A 19,571-nucleotide genomic window follows, 5' to 3' on the forward strand; every position below is an offset into this window, starting at 1 on the left:
TTCTAGAACACTTAACTGCTGCTAAATTTATAAATGATGAGCTGCAGTCGCTCTGAAAGCAAAAGGCAATGAATTCATGCTCGAAACAATTTGATTGACGACTATCGTTAAGAGGTAGTCTCACCGAGTAAAACATATACCTATACATCCGGGATTTGTGTCGAAGATAATTGAAAAGCAAACTTGCGACACCGGCGTACGAAAGGTGTTAGGAGAATTATCCAAATGTTGTGGTAGGTGAGATAGGTGACTGTTTTAGCAGAAGAGTTATTTAGCTACGGAAGAAGGATTTTATTTATAGTTATCAAGAAGAAAGCAGATGAGGAAAGGAGGGTAGTTATAAGTATGTTAAAAATGAACAGAAAATGTCCAACCGTAATTAGATCAGAATAATAGATATATACTGATGAAGAGGAGGTATATGGAGAAAATACAGCCCTGTGTATCTAAGAATAAGCTAGGAATGGCCTGTAGTGGATAAAAAGTAGTTTGTTGAAAGGTTGAAGAATGGGAAGATAAAAAAATGTTCCAGTGGATTGGGAGAAGAAGAATTATGATTTCTTTGGTTAAGGAGAAAGTTAATAGAAAGACAAAAATCTCAATGATGAGAAATAAGGAGACATATTTACTCATATAATTGGGAATCGAAGATAAATGCCAGAAATGTTGACATGGGTACAAGTGTTTTGATCAAGGGATTGCTAAGAAACAGTTGCTTTACTACACTTGAGTGCGTACACTCGTTACAGGCGATATAATCAATGCATTTAATGAGTTCACTTGCTGCCGATGAGTTTTCAGGTCTTTATGGCCATCTTTAATTACAATTAGTAAATTGACAACGTCAACTGTCGTTATTTTGTTCAAAACTGAGTTTGCACCTTTTGGGGAGATTACCTTCAGCAAACCTATGAAGGCGTTTTGCCAGAAGACGTTCAAAAGCTTTAGAATATGGGAGTTATGGAAATTGGGCGGTAATCAGTTGGACTTGAGCTACCACAAACACAATTACATAGTGGAGTAACATTGCCAATTCTCCAACATGTGTGTGTAAGGTTTGTTGATTTAATATCTCTTATTTTCTAATATTTTATAGATGTCCAGTGTCATAGTCTAGTAGGGGAACATCCGTTATATTACAGTTTCCCCAGACATCTAACCTACTGTTATAAGTCCCAAAAGTAACATAAAAGTATGTGTTCAAACCTTACCTTCCTTGACCTGACTAACTTAAACTATTGTGCTGGGGCTTACCTGTCGAAGGCAAACACCCCCCCCCCCCCACTTAGCGTAACCTATATCGCTGTATGTCATTTGGTGGGGAGAAGGTACAGAAGAGCCTTATCCTATGATTTCAATGCCCTTTGGTTGAACTTGATGTATTTTACAAGCTTTCATGCACATATTTTATTTCGAAAATCCTCAATGTGAGCATTTCCAGAATATAGTATGACTATGTCTGTTTCCTTAATAATTTTAAGAACAGACTTGCATTGCATCTTGAGGGAATCATAGTTGCAAATAACTGCTTGGTCATTTAGTAGACTGCAAACTTTCATTCAGCTCTGTCAAAAATAATGGTGTACAAAGTACCACTACAATCCCATACATTGTTAGAAATCCCATCAAATTTGAATGAGCCTAAAATGGAAGGGCAGTGCCCCATGGAATTCTGTAGAGATTTTTCATCCTGTTGTAGACATTATTGATAGAAAAAGAGATAAAAAATTAAGACAACAAAATTTTAGTTTTGTATTTAAGATTTTGTAAAAGGCACATGCAGCGCTATCATATGTAAAAGGAGCATGACAGTCAAACAAGAAACCATTTTATTAAGAAAATGTTTGAAACTGTAAGGATAGAGACTAGTTTATTGGTTTTATACTGAACCTTGATTTTTTTCTTCATGTCAAGGCCGGTTAGTAAAGATTCTTTACTTTTGTCAAATACTATACTGGTTATGGTTGAGAGTAAGGGGAGGAATTTTATTCCTAATCGGCTTCCTTTGTATGTTTCTGTTTGACCATTATTAATAAACTTCCTCAGTGTGACTGGCATTAAGGCTTCAACTGAGTGCAAGGGTCTTAAACGATGTCTAGTATTATTATTATTATTACTAGCCAAGCTACAACCCTAGTTGGAAAATCAAGATGCTATAAGCCCAATGGCTCCAACAGGAAAAAATAGCCCAGTGCGGAAAGGAAACAAGGAAATGAATAAACGACTTGAGAAAAAAATTAACAATAAAATATTTCAAAAACAGTAACATCAAAACAGATATGTCATATATAAACTATAAAGAAGACTTATGTCAGCCTGTTCAACGCAAAAACCTTTGCTGGAAGTTTGAACTTTTAAAGTTCTACTGATTCAACTACCCGATTAGTAAGATCATTCCACATCTTGGTTACAGCTGCAATAAAACTTCTAGAGTATTGACCCGCATGATGAAGAAGGCCTGACTATTAGAAATAACTGCATGCCTAGTATTACGAACAGGATGGAACTGACCAGGATGATCTGAATGTAAAACATGGTCAGAACTATAAAAAATCTTATGCAACATATATAATGAACTAATTGGTGCCAAAGATCAATATCTTGATCAGGAATAAGAAATCTAATAGACCGTAAGTTCCTGTTCAACAAATTAAGAGGAGAATCGGCAGCTGAAGACCAGACAGGAGAACAATACTGGAAACAAGGTAGAATGAAAGAATTAAAACACTTCAGAATAGATTGATCACCAAAAATCTTAAAAGACTTTCTCAGTAAACCAATTTTTTTGTGCAATTGAAGAAGAAACAGACCTAATGTGTTTCTCAAAAGTAAATTTGCTGTCGAGAATCACACTTAAAATTTTAAAAGTCATACAAAGTTAAAGAAACATTATCAATGCTGAGATCCGGATGTTGAGGAGCCAAATTCAAATTCATACCCCATAATTTGCACCATGCACTAATTTTAGGTAGGTCTCTATTAAGGGATTGAGCAACACCAGATCTACATTCAGGCGATGGAATTGATGCAAATAGAGTAGCATCATCTGCATATACAACAAGCTTTTTTTCTAGGCCAAACCACATGTCATGTGTATATAATATGAAAAGTAATGGGCCAAGAACACTACCCTGTGGAACACCAGATATCACATTCCTGTAGTCACTATGGTGCCCATCAACAAGAACTCTATAAGGTCTATTACTTAAAAAATTCAATAATAATGCTAAGAAATGACCCACCCACTCCCAACTGTTTCAGTTTGAAAACAAGGGCCTTATGATTAACACAGTCAAAGGCAGCACTAAAATCAAGGCCAATCATATGAATTTCCTGACCACAATCAAGGGATTTTTGTACTGCAGTGGAGATTGTAAGAAGGGCATCACATGCTCCAAGGCCTCCACAAAAACCAAATTGCAAACTAAGGAACAGAAGATTACCTTCAACAAACCAGTTAAGACATTTTTCCAGATGTTCAAAAACTTTAGATAATATGGGAGTTGTGGAAATTGGGTGGTAACCAGTTGGACTTGAGCTACCACATGAACATTTACATAGTGGAGTAACATTACCAATTCTCTAACAAGTGCTAAAAGCTCTTCTTCTTGCTAACTTGCTCAAAATAACAGAAAACTTTGGAGCTAAGAAATCTGCTGTCTTTATAAAAAAAAAACAAAGGAAAAATACCATTTGGGTCTACACCTCCTTGAGTATCAAGGTCCATCAACAGAGCTTTAATTTCACGAGATCGAAAAGCTAATCTAATTAGTTTAGCCTCAAGAAAACAGGAATGAGGAAGTTCGAGTTTCTCATTACTTTGTTTACTGTCAAACACATCAGCCAAAAGGGTTGCCTTTTTCTTTGGACAGTGAGTGACTGAGCCATCTAGTTTAAGTAAAGGAGGAACTGTTCCATCTACACCAAAGAGTGCAGATTTAAGGGTAGTCCGCCACTTATGTTCCTTTGGTTATACCAGAAAGGGTTTCTTTTATGGTTAGATTGTATTTCTTTTCAGTTGAAGCATAAACTCTGAGCAAAAGCTCTAGGCTGAGTATAGTTATTCCAGGTCAAATCTGATCTGTTACTCTTCCAAAGATGATAGGCCGCCTGCTTCTCCAAATAAGCATGTCTACAATCGTCATTGAACCATGGTTTGTCCTTCACTCTGTACCTTAGCACACGAGAAGGAATACGCCTATCAATCATGTTGACTAGACTCTCATTCAAAGAGACAAAAGGATCAACACCACTATACAATTGTGACCAATTCAAGCTCTGAAGATTATGCAAAATCCAATTCCAGTCTGCATGAGATTTTATATAAATCTTACAGGAGTATGATACATCCGGGACAGGCTTCTCAGTATTCACTTCTAATGAAATCAAGGTATGATCCAACCTTACTTGAAATAACGCCAGGGGAGTCAGTGTATATGAGGGCCAAGCAGTTGCTCACAACATGATTCAGAGGCAAAGTCTAAAGCTCTTATGCCATGGCGATCGGGATGAGAAACAGAACATAACCACTCCCTATGGTGAGCATTGAAATCACCAACAAAGGCAAAAGAGGCCTTTCTATCATCTTCTTATATCTTAGCCATAATGGTAAGAAGACAATCGAAGATAGAATCATCCATGTCTAGATTTCGGTAGATCGAACACAAATAGAAGTTGTTGTTCCTGCCACAAACTTTTATTACCTGAATCTCATGACATCCACATTCATAGCGGGACTTTTGGGAAGCAGGTTACTCGGTCGTAATATACACCGCCATTCCCCTTGCCCTAGGGATGGCATCACTTTTCAACATTATTGGCTTCTTAAAACCAGTTATAAGGAGCTCAGATGAGTACAGTACCTCGTATTAGAAACCAAAGTTTCTGTGCACAAAAGAATATACTGTCTGGACGCAACTGTAAGGTCGAATATTTGCATGAAGACCACGAATATTGCAACACAGTAGATGACATTGACGAAATATAAGATGTGCTGGTTCCGGATTACGGTCAATGTCTCCAGACAACATAAGAATTAATGGTAATAAAAAAGAGACATCATACTTAAAAATTTGATTAACAAGAATAATAACAAAAACGATATGTACAGAAATATAAATAAAGTGATTGATCAAACCCATAGACTGTAAAAAAAAAAAGTCGGAAAAACTGGTCAACATGGGGGAGCCGATACACCATGCAAGGCTAAATACCCTCCATGATAGCCACTGTAACTGAAGGGAGGACAGTAAGGATGGTTTTGAGAAGAAATAGAATTAGATAAGGAAACGATAACCTCTTGATAAACCACCAGGCATCCATGGTTTTTCTGTTAAGCCTGCCCAACACACAAATTAAAAAACACAAGAGGAAGAGAAGAAAAATAAGATGGAATAGTTTTCCAGAGTGTACCGTCAAGCAAGAGAACTCTAACCCAAGACAGTGGAAGACCATGGTACAGAGGCTATGGCACTACCCAAATCTAGAGGACAATGGTATGATTTTGGAGTGTCCTTCTCCTAGAAGAGCTTCTTACCATAGCTAAAGAGTCTCTTCTACCCTTACCAAGAGGAAAGTAGCCACTGAAAAATTACAGTGCAATAGTTAGCCTCCTGAGCAAAGAATTTTTTGGTAATTTAAATGTTGTCAGGTGTATGAGGAAAGACGAAAATCTGTAAAGGATAGGCTAGACTATTCGATATATGTGTAGGCAAAGAACAAATTAGCCGTAACCAGAGTGAGGGTTCTAATGCATTACTGTCTGGCCAGTCAAAGGGTCCAATGACTCACTAGTGGTAGTATTTCAACGGGTGGCTGTTGCCCTGGCCAACCTACTGCCTGTAATTCCAAGACATTTTCAGTAACCTTATGAGGAAGCTAGTGAGAGAAGTCATTTCTAGTCACCACATGAAGATATGTGTGACTTGCAGAAGATTTTTCCAGTCGCCAAATGAAGATATGAGTTACTTGTAGGAGACTTTTCCAGATATGTGTGACTTGCCAGAGACTTTCAGTTGCCATATAAAGTTATGAGTGACTTGCAGAAGACTTTTCCAGTTGCCATATGAAGATATAAGTGACTTGCATAAGACTTTTCCAGTCCCCATATGAAGATATAAGTGATTTGCTGAAGACTTCTCCAGTCACCATATGAAGATATGAGTGACTTGCAGAAGTCTTTTCCAGTTGCCATATGAAGATATGAGTGAGTTGCAGAAGACTTCCAGTCGCCATGTGAAGATATGAGTGATTTGTAGAAGACTTTTCCAGTCGCCATATGAAGATATGAGTGACTTGCAGAAGACTTTTCCAGTCGCCATATGAAGATATGAGTGACTTGCAGAAGACTTTTCCAGTCGCCATAGTAAGATATGAGTGACTTGCTGAGGACTTCCTGTCGCCATAGGAAGATATGAGTGACTTGCAGAAGACTTCCAGTCTCCATATAAAGATATGAGTGACTTGTAAAAGACTTTTCCAGTCGCCATGGGAAGATATGAGTGACTTGGAGAAGACTTTTCCAGTCGCTATGTGAAGATATGAGTGACTTGCAGAAGATTTTTTTCAGTAGCCTTATGAAGATATGAGTGACTTGCAAAAGTCTTTTACAGTCACCTGAGTGACTTGCAGAAGACTTTTCAAGTCACCATGTGGAGATATGAGTGACTTACAGAAAACCTTTCCAATTGCCATGCGAAGATACGAGTTTCTTGCAGAAGACTTCCAGTTGCCGCATGAAGATATGAGTGACTTGCAGAAGACTTTTTCAGTCGGCATGTGAAGATATGAGTGACTTGTAGGAGACTTTTCTAGTCACCATGTGAAGATATGAGTGACTTGTAGGAGACTTTTCTAGTCACCATGTGAAGATATGAGTGACTTGTAGAAGACTTTTCCAGTTGCCATATGTAGATATGAGTGACTTGCAGAAGACTTTTCCAGTCACCTGAGTGATTTGCAGAAGACTTTTCCAGTCGCCGTATGAAGATATGAGTGACTTGTAGAAGACTTTTCCCAGTCGCCATATGAAGGGATTAGTAACTTGCAAGTGTGATATTGGCGAGATAAAATGAAAAAACTAGGAACTTAAGGATTGGCAAAGGTCTATTATTACCTACCTTGGGTTCGACTGGCATTGGAAAAAGGTTCTGCCCCGAGTGAGGATCGAACTCACGACCTTCAGATTATGAGACTGACGCGCTGCCTACTGCGCTACCGAGGCTATATGTGAAGTGGTGAAGATGCTAAAGATAATCCTTTATTTTCTCCTTTTTGTCCTAGTTTAATTTGAATATGTCGCTTCAATATTACATGTAGATTCATTCCAACCAAAATTTGTCTCCGCGGATTTCTGGACTTCTGTAACGTAGCCAACCAGTGCTGGTGAGTAGAGCGTGTTCTGGATGTTGCAATAACCGAGGCATAACTTTCTCTTTTCCAACATTCTGGAGTTGAATGGAAAGATGGTTTGGAAGTACGATTTTAACACACAATACATGTTTTCGTATATAGACTGTAATACTTTTATGAGGTTAAGAGCGAATGTTATTGCTATACTAAATATCATATTTTAGAAATTGATAGAAGTAAAATTTAACACTGTGGTATGAGTTATTTCAATAATATAAAATTAATGTACACTAGCTATGCTCAGTGTAATTTGCATCCATATTTCCCAAATGCAAGATTAGGTAAAGATGCTGTCAATCGATTAGAAGGCCTTCAATAAGTCAAGTAGCGATGCTTGGAAAGCTGTAGTAAATAGAAGACTAAAAGCCTTGGGTAGAAAGTGCTCAGTCAAGACCAGCTGTCGAGTTGCAGTTGGTGGTATATTTTTTCTTTCACTCGTGTATTTTAATCCCCATTGGAATCATCTTTATTTCTGTTGCTAAATTTCCCACTCATGTTTCGAACTGATTGTTTGAAATTTGATGAATTTTCTTGTTAAAAAATTTGCAGGTTTTAAACGATAAGCACATCACTTTGGTGAATGTGTAAGTTCCAAAGATTGGAAATGTGTATATATATATATATATATATATATATATATATATATATATATATATATATATATATATATAAGGTAAAGGAACGTACTGAATAAGCAAATCTTTTATTAAAATTGCGCATTCGATTCTAAATGGGAATTTAGTATTTATAGAGTTTTGGCAACGTCGTTTAATAACGAAAATATACATAGGATATTTCTGAAGTTAAAAGGTGGTGCTTCTCTCGATGTCAACTGGAAAAAAACTGCATTGACATTAAACAATCTAAAAAAAAATATCATATATATATATATATATATATATACTGTGTATATATATATATATATATATATATATATATATATATATATATATGTATACTGTATACTTATACATACATACATACATAGTATATTTATTATAATTTTTCTTTCATAAGGTAAGGAATAACCCAAGCATCAAACATATTTTTTTAAGATTGTATATCTGTTTATGGTTCTGATTTCACCAGCATTCTTTATCCCCCTTTCCGAAAATGTTTACAATAAAAGATCTTGGATTATCAAAATAAGGTTTGTGAGTAGAAAAAGTAAATCCGCACCGAATTTTTTATTTATATATATTTTTTTTTTCATTTTTATATATATTTTTTTTTTATATTCATGTTGACTTATAAAGGTTTAGTAGGAGGTTGGTTACTGCTTGGATGTACTATTATGTATAAGAGGAATTTTAAAAGATGGGGCAATATTTTTGACTGGATAAAATGTTATGATTGAATTACACTTAATGCGTCATAGTAAAAATTTAGTTTGATAATTGATATGATGTAAATTCTTAAATATAATCTTACGTTAGGTTCGCAGTTTTGGGAAATAACATGGTCTTATGATTCTAACTAAGTCGATAAGTGAGGATTGGATTCAGACTTTCAAATATATCTCTATAAGAACTGATTTTTTTTTTTTGCATCTTTTACTTTTTATATTCTTATAATTCGCCTTCATAGATAATGGTTGCAGACAGTGAAATCTTTGTGCAATATCGCTGATAAACTAAAGCCTTGAATGCTGCAACTGATTGTGACCTGTAAATATGTATTTCTTGAGCCACAGGCATTTTGAAAAAATACAAAGTATACCCACCCCATGTTCCTTGCAAAAGTTACGCAAATTCTCATGAAAGCATTACTTGAAATACAAATCAAACTATCATTAACATAATAGTTATTCATTACCTTATAGTGTTGGTTTTTGCCTATCTTTTAAGGAAAAAACCTTAGTGGAATGACACCGAAAAGGAGTAAGGCCAGAGGTTGCCAAGATATTTTGACTATTTTAGGGGCTAACATCGGTAAACATTTTGCTTGTAGTTTTAAGGCCTTAAATAACATAGATTTGATCTAATGGTGATGTTTAAAAACAGCGTGAATTTAAAAGCGACGAAAAGTTAACAAATTCGTATTGTTAATTAGCATAGAAATTTGTGATAAACATTTAGAGATAAAAAGAAAGATATTGATTTAACGAGAAAATCGAAATTTTTAATGAAAAAACGGCAGATAATCATTGAAGGAGGTAAAAGATAATCTTAACCGAAAGAAGCTCCAAACAATTTAAATAGAATTGAGATGACGGGAAGATAATGTAAAGATTGTTGTTTTTATAAAGAAGGAAAATGAGTGTCTTTCAATCCCATGTGGTCTAGTGGCTAGGATACCTGGCTTTCACCCAGGAGGCCCGGGTTCGATTCCCGGCATGGGAAGCACTTTTGATTAATAAGCTCATTAATGCCATTTGGGATCAGCTATGCATGGGAATGTCAACTGAATATGGAGATGTATATGCATAGTGACACATTTTGCACAGATGTAAGGTATGCATGGCTATCTATAGATAGCCTAAGCCAGTTGTGCGCGACATATGAATTTCCAGTGGGTTTTGATATGCTTGGCATACTGATATTGTAGGAAGCTACCATGCAGTGTATACAGTGGCATTACTGATGTCGCATAAATATTTGATTTAATTTGTCATGTATTGGATAAAAAAGTGTACGTCTGAAGAGGGCTAGATTTATAGATTGGGGCCTTGGGCACTTATGTTTAGGGAGGCCCCCCTCCCCATAAAGAAATTGAATCATCTATAAAAGAAGAAAATTTAATTAATTTTTAAACGAGTAAATAGGTAATGTAAGGTTTGGATAAAGTTTTTTTTTATTACAATTTCATAGGCTAAGAATAAATTTGACATTATTCAGTTAATATTATATGACAAAATACTATTTGTAATCAAGAAAAGATATGGATTATTATGGTGTATGTATTTTTTTAGTTTATTCAAATTATTGTTAATTTTTTACAGTGCCTAGAAAAATTCTATCCTACACCTTACCTCAGTAAATGCTTTGATTAAATCATCAAAATGTATCTTTTCATATAACATTTCTTTCTACGTATAACAAAGATAAAAAAAACATAACCGTTCAACAGTTATTGAGTTCTTAAGATGATTTTTTATTAGTGCTAATTTGCTAAATGACCTTTCTCCTGGACCACAAGTAACCATCTTGCTAGGATCTATTCTAAGGGCTACATTAACATTAAGAAAGGTAGCTGCAAGCAAGTCATCTTGTAACAAAATGGTCTGTTGGGATGGAGTGACATATGATCTGATCTTGGCAAAAGCTGCAAATGGGATAATATCCTCAGCAAGCACACTACTGTCATTGTAGACTTTAGAAAAAATACTGACAAATTTCTCAACCTCTGTTTTTATGTCAGAATCACAAAAAGCCCATAAATTGACTACTATTTTAAATCTGTCATACACCGATTTGTATGCTACCATCTGTTGTTGTAAAGCAACAGACAATTGATCTAAATTCATTCTAAAATGACATTGAAAGTTTCATATCCGAATCTTTCCCTGGGGGATAAATCTACTTCCTCTGAGGCCGAAGTTGTATTTATATCATATCGCTTATTTCTCTTTCTTGGCCTTTCATCAGTTGATTGTTATTCCGTGTTGCCACAAATTCTTGGCAGCTAGCTCCAGCTCGGCATACCTTTCTGTAACTGATTTTAGCTGCTTAATACAGTTCTTTGCGCAATGGTAAATTGATTACAGGAACTCATCACATTCTTTGTAACCGCCTCGGTAGCGCAGTAGGCAGCGCGTCAGTCTCATAATCTGAAGGTCGTGAGTTCGATCCTCACTCGGGGCAGACTGTTTTACTAAATTAGTACCTGCGCATGTTGAATGTTTGAAAGAGTCAGTTTGTAGATGAATTACACGTGTATTTAGTTAGATAAACAGTTCCTTAGCAGTGAAGATAAGGGATACAATTTTAAGAATTAATTTTCTTTTTACCTAATTAATCCCATTGTATAGTATAGTCGGCCACTCGAGTCGAAGTTTTTCTATCTATACTATATCTATTCCTTGCATCTTCTCCCCCTCCCCCCGTCCCACCTTACCGATATCCCTCCTCAACACATGCATACATCAGATCCACTGATGTGCCACAATCCTCCTCTCCATCACTGACATGTTCTAAGCTCTCCTGATTCGTTCCACTTCCTTTCTTCTCATCACATGGTCAGAGTATCTCGGATGGGCTTCCCTAGCTTTCTGCTTTTACATTTCATATACCACGTGTCGCAAGATAGGCACTGCCAGAAAGGCGAGGTGAATGCAAGTGACTTCATTCAACAAGATATCGAGCTTACATACAAACAGTTGAGGGCAACAATGGCACAAAAATTCCATCAATGTGAAACGTGCAATGGCAAGCTTAAACAGGTTTTTTCTATTATCAGTGCGGGAGAGAAAGCGAAAGAAATAAAATGCAATAGTATTAGAGTGTATGAGCGTGTATGAAACACATGCGGTACAAATAATACATGCCTAAAAAGTGTTTTAGGAATCTTAATTTTGAGCTTTAATAGCATTTTCTTGCCTTAAACAAATCCAGTTACTTCTCTCCATTTTCACCATACTTCTGTTATGCATTGTCTCACTGCTTGCTCAGTAACCTCCGCCTCTGTTATTACTAATCTCAAGTAACAAAACTTATTATTCTTATTTAGCTCTGTTCCATCGTTCATTTGAATTTTTACTTCTACATGTTCTCTATTACTACTACTACTACTACTACTACTACAAAGGTAGTAGGTTGGCCAGGGCACCTGTCACCCGTTGAGATACTACCACTAGAGAGTTATGGGGTCTTTTGACTGGCTAGATAGTACTACATTGGATCCTTCTCTCTGGTTACGGTTCATTTTCCCTTCGCCTACACACTCACACACCGAATAGTCTGGCCTATTCTTTACATATTCTCCTCTGTCCTCATACACCTGACAACACTGAGATTACCAAACAATTCTTACTGCATTGTAATTGTTCAATGGCCATTTTCCTTTTTGTAAGGGCAGAAGAGACTCCTTAGCCATGGTAAGCAGCTCTTCTTGGAGAAGGACACTCCAAAATCAAACCATTGATCTCTAATCGTGAGTAGTGCCATAGTCTCTGTACCATGGTCTTCCACTGTCTTGGGTTAAGAGTTCTCTTGCTTGAGGGTACACTCGGGCACACTGTTCTATCTTATATCTTATTTCTCTTCCTCTTGTTTTGTTAAAATTTTTATAGTTTATAAAGTGATATTTATTTTAATATGGTTGCTCTTCTTAAAATATTTTATTTTTCCTTGTTCCCCTTCCTCACTGAGTTATTTTCCCTGTTGGAGCCCCTGGGCTTATAGCATCCTGCTTTTCCAACTAGAGCTTTAGCTTAGCAAGTAATAATAATAATAGTAATACCTGAACAAAATTCTGAACTAGGCCAGCTTCAAATATCCTCTTCTCTTCTACCCTTAATGTTCTAAAGCTTGCTGTATCGATAAAAATATAACTGTATTTTGATCTCATTCCATTCTCAAATAGATTCTTATAATACAGTCTCTTTAATATTGACCATCTCTAATCTTGTATATGCATGTATTTGATTAAATGGTAAGGGGCTTTTTCTCATTTGAAGGACAGCCAGGTATCTGTACCAGATTGCACCATTCTTTTTTGAATTTCACAGTAAACCTTTTTTTCTCTGATTTATTGTTAATTGAGACTGCTTTTGTATTAGAAATATGAGATGATTTAGTTTGATCCCCTGAGAATGGTAACTAGCCTAATCCTGCTGTCTGTGACCCTTTTGTAACTTTTTATTATAAAAAAGACATTCATCTTTCTTTTTTATTAATCTCTTTGATTACTAGTTTTTCTTTAATAAATCAAGATATACTGTGGGAATATCAGACCTACCTTTTTAGGTGTAGGCAATTCGTCCTCTCTGCAGAGCTTTGAGTAACCTTAGATCACGATTCTTTAAGCAGTAAGGCTTTGTTCATCAAATTCATTTAAAGAAATGTGTAGTTTTATACCTTTCATTTTGGTTATGTACAGTAGATGGCACAACAAAAGTGCATTTCCCCATTTCTAATTAGTGTTCATTATGGTTCAGTTAACTCATTTATTTTTTCTTAATGATGCTTTTCCTTTTAATTCACTCTTTCCTTAATGTCCATCCTCAGATTATTTGCTCATTTTAAGTATTAAGCCGAGTCCTAAGTTCTACATCAGTCCTCTTAAGCCCCGTAAAAGTAGCCCCTCTGAAATTATACTAAATTAGTTTAAAGCAGCTAAAGCACAACAGTGTGTCCTCGCCGTCTCTGATAGCTTCTGGTACGTAAAGATCGAGAGAAGCAGCAGATGTAAAGGAGAAATTCTCAAGTTTGTTGAAAACAATAACAGTTGTATGACTACATATTTAAGTTAAATATTATGTTTAATTGACTACATGCATCAGGCAACATCGCTTATTCTTTTCAATAATCGTATTTGTATTTATAGTAATCTCCCCTAAAATTTTATGAAAATGTCAAATTTGATAGACCGACGACTCGTGGACCAATTGTTTGTCCAGAGTATAGAGTACATAGGCGGATGAGTGTCGGCGGATTTTTTAATATGACTGTACTATTTAAGAGATAATTAAAAAATACAGGCCTTTGTTAATACATTACTACAATGGGTTGTAAATGTGTGTTGTAACAAAAAAAAAATATTAAAGATAGCAGTGTAATGCCTCTGGTAAATTATTAGTGGTTGTGGTCACTTTTGCATTGAAGGTATAGAGGACATATTTTTTTGGATTTTTCCTCTTCATAATGAAATGGATTCCTTCAGGGAAATTTTGTATCTCAATGAGTTTGCCAATTTACGTTGATTGGGCTTTCGTTCCTTTACAAATAAGGTTTCATGCATAGCCTGAAATATTTCTTTTTCTTGAATATAAAGAAGGATTTAGTTTATATACGTATTGATTCACTAGAAAAATAATCGTTTCAATGTATGATAGATGTGCTTGTAATTGTTTCATATTTTCTGCATAAAGGAAAAAATGCGTTGATTGTTTACGAGTGAATTTACTATTCTGCCATTTCACGAATTTCGTGGTGAAACCAATTTATTACATGTCATTTGTACAGGATTTAGTGGAGTATTTATTTCAAGATCAAGGAAAACTATTAGAAAAGACCCAAAACCTAATAAAGAAAAGATTGGAAATGAAAATGAAATCCAAAAGAGATGGAATAGAATTAGCGGAACTATCCAAAACATTAAACTAAAAACCAAGACAGCCAGACCAAAATTGAGTAAACACAACAGAATGGAAGAAGAATCAAATTGATGAAAAGAAGACTTTGAACAGGACAACAACAGATGTTGGCTTTAAAGGATGAAAATGGATATATCAACAATAGAGACGGAGTGATAAAAGTTGTAGAGGATTTCTATACAATAGTGATATAAGAAATAACTTTCCAATAGAAATGAAACTCCTGAATTGGTACCAAACGTAACACTACGAGAAGTAAAGAAAGAAATAAAAGGCATAGAAAGAATCAAAACAACAGGAGAAGATGGCTTAATAACTGATTTGATAATAGATGGAGGAGATTTCATAACGGAAAGCTGGCTGAACTTTGCACAAAATATTTGTAAGAATGCTCTATGTCTACAGCTTTGGAAAACTTTATCATATTAATTCACTAAAAGGGGGAGACAAAAGGCTTACCACCCAATAAGTTTCATCTCAGTAATATAAAATATTTACAAGATCATATTAGGCCAAATCGAAAGACAGCTAGACTTTAATCAACCAAGAGAGCAAGCAGGCTTTAGAAGCGGTTATTGAACAACTGACCATATCCATGTAATTATTCAGCTAATGGAAAAATCAACAGTCTATGACAAACCACTATGTATGGAATTTTTAGATTATGAGTAAGCTTTTGATTCTGTCCAAACTTCAGCAGTAATGAAAGCCCTTCAAAGACAAGAAATAGATGAATCTTATGTTAGAACACTTGAAGATATCTATTTGGGAAGTACAGCAATCCTCAAGTTATTTAAGGATGGTGAGAAAATTGCGATAAAAAAACGAGTTAGACAAGTTATGTTATTCACAGTGTGCCTAGAAGAAGGTTTTAAGAATTTATATTGGTAAAATTTAGAAATACCTCAACTACTTGAGATTTACCGATGGCATAGCTCTGTTTAGTGAATCATGAGAATTGCAAAAGAAGATAGATTTGATTAAAGAAAGCAAAAATGTTGAACCGAAAAGGAATTCAAGTAAGAGTACAAAATGTTCAATGGAAATGGAGAGACAACCAATATGGGTTATGAACAAACCCTCTAGAGACTGTTAGTGAGTATACCTATCTAGGGCTGACACTGTATTTATCCAGAGGATGAGACCAAAATTAAAAGAGGGGTAAACAGTTAAGCAGGGAAGGGAGAGCTTTTAGTAAACATAATGAGATCATGAAATGTAAAATGCCACTTTCTCTAAAAAGAAAAGCATTTAAATAGATTGGCCTACCAGTATTAACTTATGCATCGGAAACTTGCAGTCTTACTAAAGCTTTAGAACAAAAGCTACTTACTTACAACTCAAAGAGCTATGTATAGAATATTGATGGAAATAACACTAAGAGACAGAAAAAGAGCAGCATGAATACAGTAGCAAACTGAAATAGATGATATTCTAGCAACATGTAAGGAAAAGGAATGGACAAAGGCAGTATATATAAAGAGAGTAACAAATAATAGATGGACATTAAGAATAAGAGAATGGGTCCTTAAAGATTACAAAAGAAGCAGTGGAAGAAAGAGAAAACGAGGAATTGACAAACTTGAGAAAGTTTGTGGGTGTTGACTGGCATAAGACGACTTTAAACAGATGCGAGTGAAAGGACATGTCTTGGCCGTTGTCCTGCTGTGGACTAGTTTCAGATGATGATGATGATATCTGCAGTTTATGTCTTTTAAATGGGTCTCGTATTTGCAAATAATTGTCGCTTTTAAATTTGTTATTACTATTTTGAGGAAATTTTTTTTTATGCTGCAAAACCGTGAATAAAAAATATATGCCGGCAAAAACTACTGTCCTTCGAACCGGATTCGAACCAGTGACCTATGGATGTCTGCTCGGATTCCAACTACAGTCCACCGCTCTACCAACTGAGCTATCGAAGGCATGAAGACGGTAGCAGCTTAGTATTTTATTTATATAAGCCTTTTAATGTAATTAATTGAATGAGGCGCATTTAATAATGAATCAGTAGCTTCTTATTACAGTATTAGTGGAATGAGAACTAATCCTGAATTCGATATCACAGTGGTGAAAATGCAGTTTTTGCATACTTACGTTCACAAGTCGAAAACTAAAGAGAAAGATATTCCATCTTGGGACTTTATCAATAGTTGTGTTTTTAATTTAAGACAGACACCATTTAAGGTTAAAAAATTTTATTAGCAGTAATTGGATTGTTATTTATTGTTTATTTAATCATTATTGTTGCTATCCTTTTTGTTGAGGTTGTTAGTATTGCAAACTACCGAGTTATGTGAAATGTGTAGATGGAATATAATTAGGTCACGCGTTAAAGAGATAAATGTTTTCAGCTTGCATCTATAATTCTGTTTCACTTCCAAACTAATAAGAGAATGGATCAATACGACAAACAAGTAAATGGAAATAATAGAATAGTTTAATGTAAAAAAGTCTGTCAAAGGAAAACCACATATAAATCAGTCTCAAGTGATGTCATCATTGTCACCCGTACACGTCTTTGATATAGGATGATCAGTTAAGATAGGAAAAATAACTTAGCTTTTGATACAAGAGTAGCGATCCTGAGACTGTTGTAGGACAAGAATGAATCTGGAGGTCCTCCATATTTCTCACTTCATAGTGTTAATTATTTGTTATGAAAAAAACTAGATCTTAATCCTTCAACTACAGAATTCAACATTTGTATACGGTAAAGTTAATATTGTAATTTTGTTAGAAAAGTTATATTTTAAAGAAATTGATTAAATCTATGATAATTAAAGTAAATGCATACACTCAGAATGAAGCGAGAGTATGGTGAAGAAATAGAATATGATTATTGTAGATCCTGAATCTTTCTCTTCATTTGGTATTATAGTACCTTTCATACAATAACAAAATCTGTAAATTACGTACACCATAATCCACTCTTATTTGCAAATGAGAGAAAACATAAACTGGTTAAGCTATACTATATCTTCGTCCATGGAAATGACAGAAAATGCATTTCACCCGGAGAAAATTGCCAGAATTTTGGATGAAGAGGAGTGAAAATACCCAATATGCCAGAGAAAAGAGAGGAATATACTCAAAATGTTGATAGAGAGAGAGTGGAATACTCTCGAAATAGTGGATATAAGAAGTGAATACAACCGAAACGTTGGATAAAAGGTGAATACACCTGAAATATCAGCCTAAAAAAGGTGAATAAACCCGAAATATTTTGTGAAAGGAGTTTAATGTCCCTTAATGTCAGATAAAAGAAGTGACTACATCTTTCATGTCGATGGAATAAGTGAATACACCCGAAATGTCGGATAAAGGAAGTGAATACACCCAAAATATCGGATGAAAGATGTGAATACACTAAAAATATCGGATGAGAAGTGAGTACACCCGAAATGTCAATATAAGAAGTGAATACACCCGAACTGTCAATAGAAGAAGTGAATACACCCGAACTGTCAGATGAAAGAGACGAATACTCCCAATATTTATGATATTAGAAGTGAATGTACTCAAAATTTCAGTCGAAGAAGTGAATACATCTGAAATTTAGGATGAAAGAAGTGAACCCACCCCGAATGTTAGATGAAAGAAGTGAACACCCCCCCCCCCCCAAATGTCGGTTGAAAGGAGGGAATACACCCCAAATGTAGGATGAAAGAAGTGAATACACCACAAATGTTGGGAGAAAGGAGTGAATACACCACAAATTTTGGGAGAAAGGAGTGAATACACCCTAATTGTCGGATGAAAGGGTTGAATACACCCCAAATGTCAGAAGTTTTGGTCAGCTGTTGTGGAAACCAGCTAAACTTACAGCACTAAGGTTGCATAAATTGGCAATATGCAAAAGCTAGTGAATTTTATTTCTCTATACAACAGTTAAAGAATTAGGTGTAATGTACATTACAGTATCAAGATAAATATTGACTAAATCCTCCTCAATTTTGCAAAAACTTCTTCCCGTGCCGGGAATCGAACCCGGGCCTCGCGGGTGAGAGCCGCGTATCCTAGCCACTAGACCACACGGGAGATGGATGTGAAAGACCAACTATCAAAATTTATTAATTTATACTAATATTATTAAACTAGATAAGTGCTGGGATTTGTTTTGTAATCAATACAAATCAGGTCTTGTAATAAGGCATCCTTTCATGGAGATTCTAGAGCAAATGGGTAATTCAGGTTCTTGGTCAGCAACCCAATCAATATATTATCCATTTATCGAAGGCATTAACACGAATTTAGCAAACGTATAAATGTTCGGAACGGATAATTCCATTTTGTAACCTTGGCTCTGTGCTGCTTTAGTTTCAATAGAACTGTGACCTTCATCTGCAATTCCGTTGATAATAGAGTATTAACAGCCAAAGTTAATCGATAACCTAATTACAAACATTAAAATAGAAGCTCTGATTTATGTAAATAATATAATGTTCCTTAGCAATATTAGATACAAAGTTGAAAAGGATTTAAGCAAATGACGCAATTTGGAAGAACTAAAGAAATTGATTTTTAGCACCAGTTCATAGAAGTCAGTGTTGTTAGTAATGAGACGACACAAAACAGAAGATAGAGAGGTTAATGGAGTGGTTAAAAATGGAAGAATAGAAACAGTTAAGGAATAAATGCTTAGGAAAATAGTACTCAGCAAAAAGAAACCATAGTCTTAGCATAAGTAAGGGTAATCAAGAATAGAAGAGATGTTTAAAAAGTAAAGATGTATGGGGACAGTAAACAGAGCAAGAGATTTGGCATTGCTTGTGAGAATAAAGATATACAAAGTAGTTGTAATACTTACAATATTTGTAAATATTAAGACATGGGATGTAATAAAAGGAAAAGAAACTAAAAAGGCAACATTTGCCAAGTATATACAGCATTTTTTCATTCCATC

The 19,571-nt window shown here is 35.2% G+C and overlaps 1 protein-coding gene and 5 non-coding genes across 7 annotated transcripts in view; 3 read left to right on the forward strand and 3 right to left on the reverse strand.

Annotated features, from left to right (window-relative positions):
• LOC137647110 (probable ATP-dependent DNA helicase HFM1) overlaps positions 1-19,571 on the forward strand; it is a 335,745-nt gene that overhangs the window by 230,713 nt on the left and 85,461 nt on the right. The gene's annotated exons all lie outside the window — the stretch shown is intronic.
• TRNAM-CAU (transfer RNA methionine (anticodon CAU)) lies at positions 7,150-7,222 on the reverse strand. Its single transcript has one exon. It is a non-coding gene; the product is annotated as a tRNA-Met (tRNA).
• TRNAE-UUC (transfer RNA glutamic acid (anticodon UUC)) lies at positions 9,681-9,752 on the forward strand. Its single transcript has one exon. It is a non-coding gene; the product is annotated as a tRNA-Glu (tRNA).
• On the forward strand, positions 11,141-11,213 carry TRNAM-CAU (transfer RNA methionine (anticodon CAU)). Its single transcript has one exon. It is a non-coding gene; the product is annotated as a tRNA-Met (tRNA).
• On the reverse strand, positions 16,501-16,590 carry TRNAY-GUA (transfer RNA tyrosine (anticodon GUA)). The gene is given in 2 exon segments: positions 16,501-16,536; positions 16,554-16,590. It is a non-coding gene; the product is annotated as a tRNA-Tyr (tRNA).
• TRNAE-CUC (transfer RNA glutamic acid (anticodon CUC)) lies at positions 18,635-18,706 on the reverse strand. The gene has a single exon. It is a non-coding gene; the product is annotated as a tRNA-Glu (tRNA).

This window comes from Palaemon carinicauda, chromosome 9 (assembly GCF_036898095.1).
Source record: "Palaemon carinicauda isolate YSFRI2023 chromosome 9, ASM3689809v2, whole genome shotgun sequence".
Taxonomy (NCBI): Eukaryota; Metazoa; Arthropoda; class Malacostraca; order Decapoda; family Palaemonidae; genus Palaemon; species Palaemon carinicauda.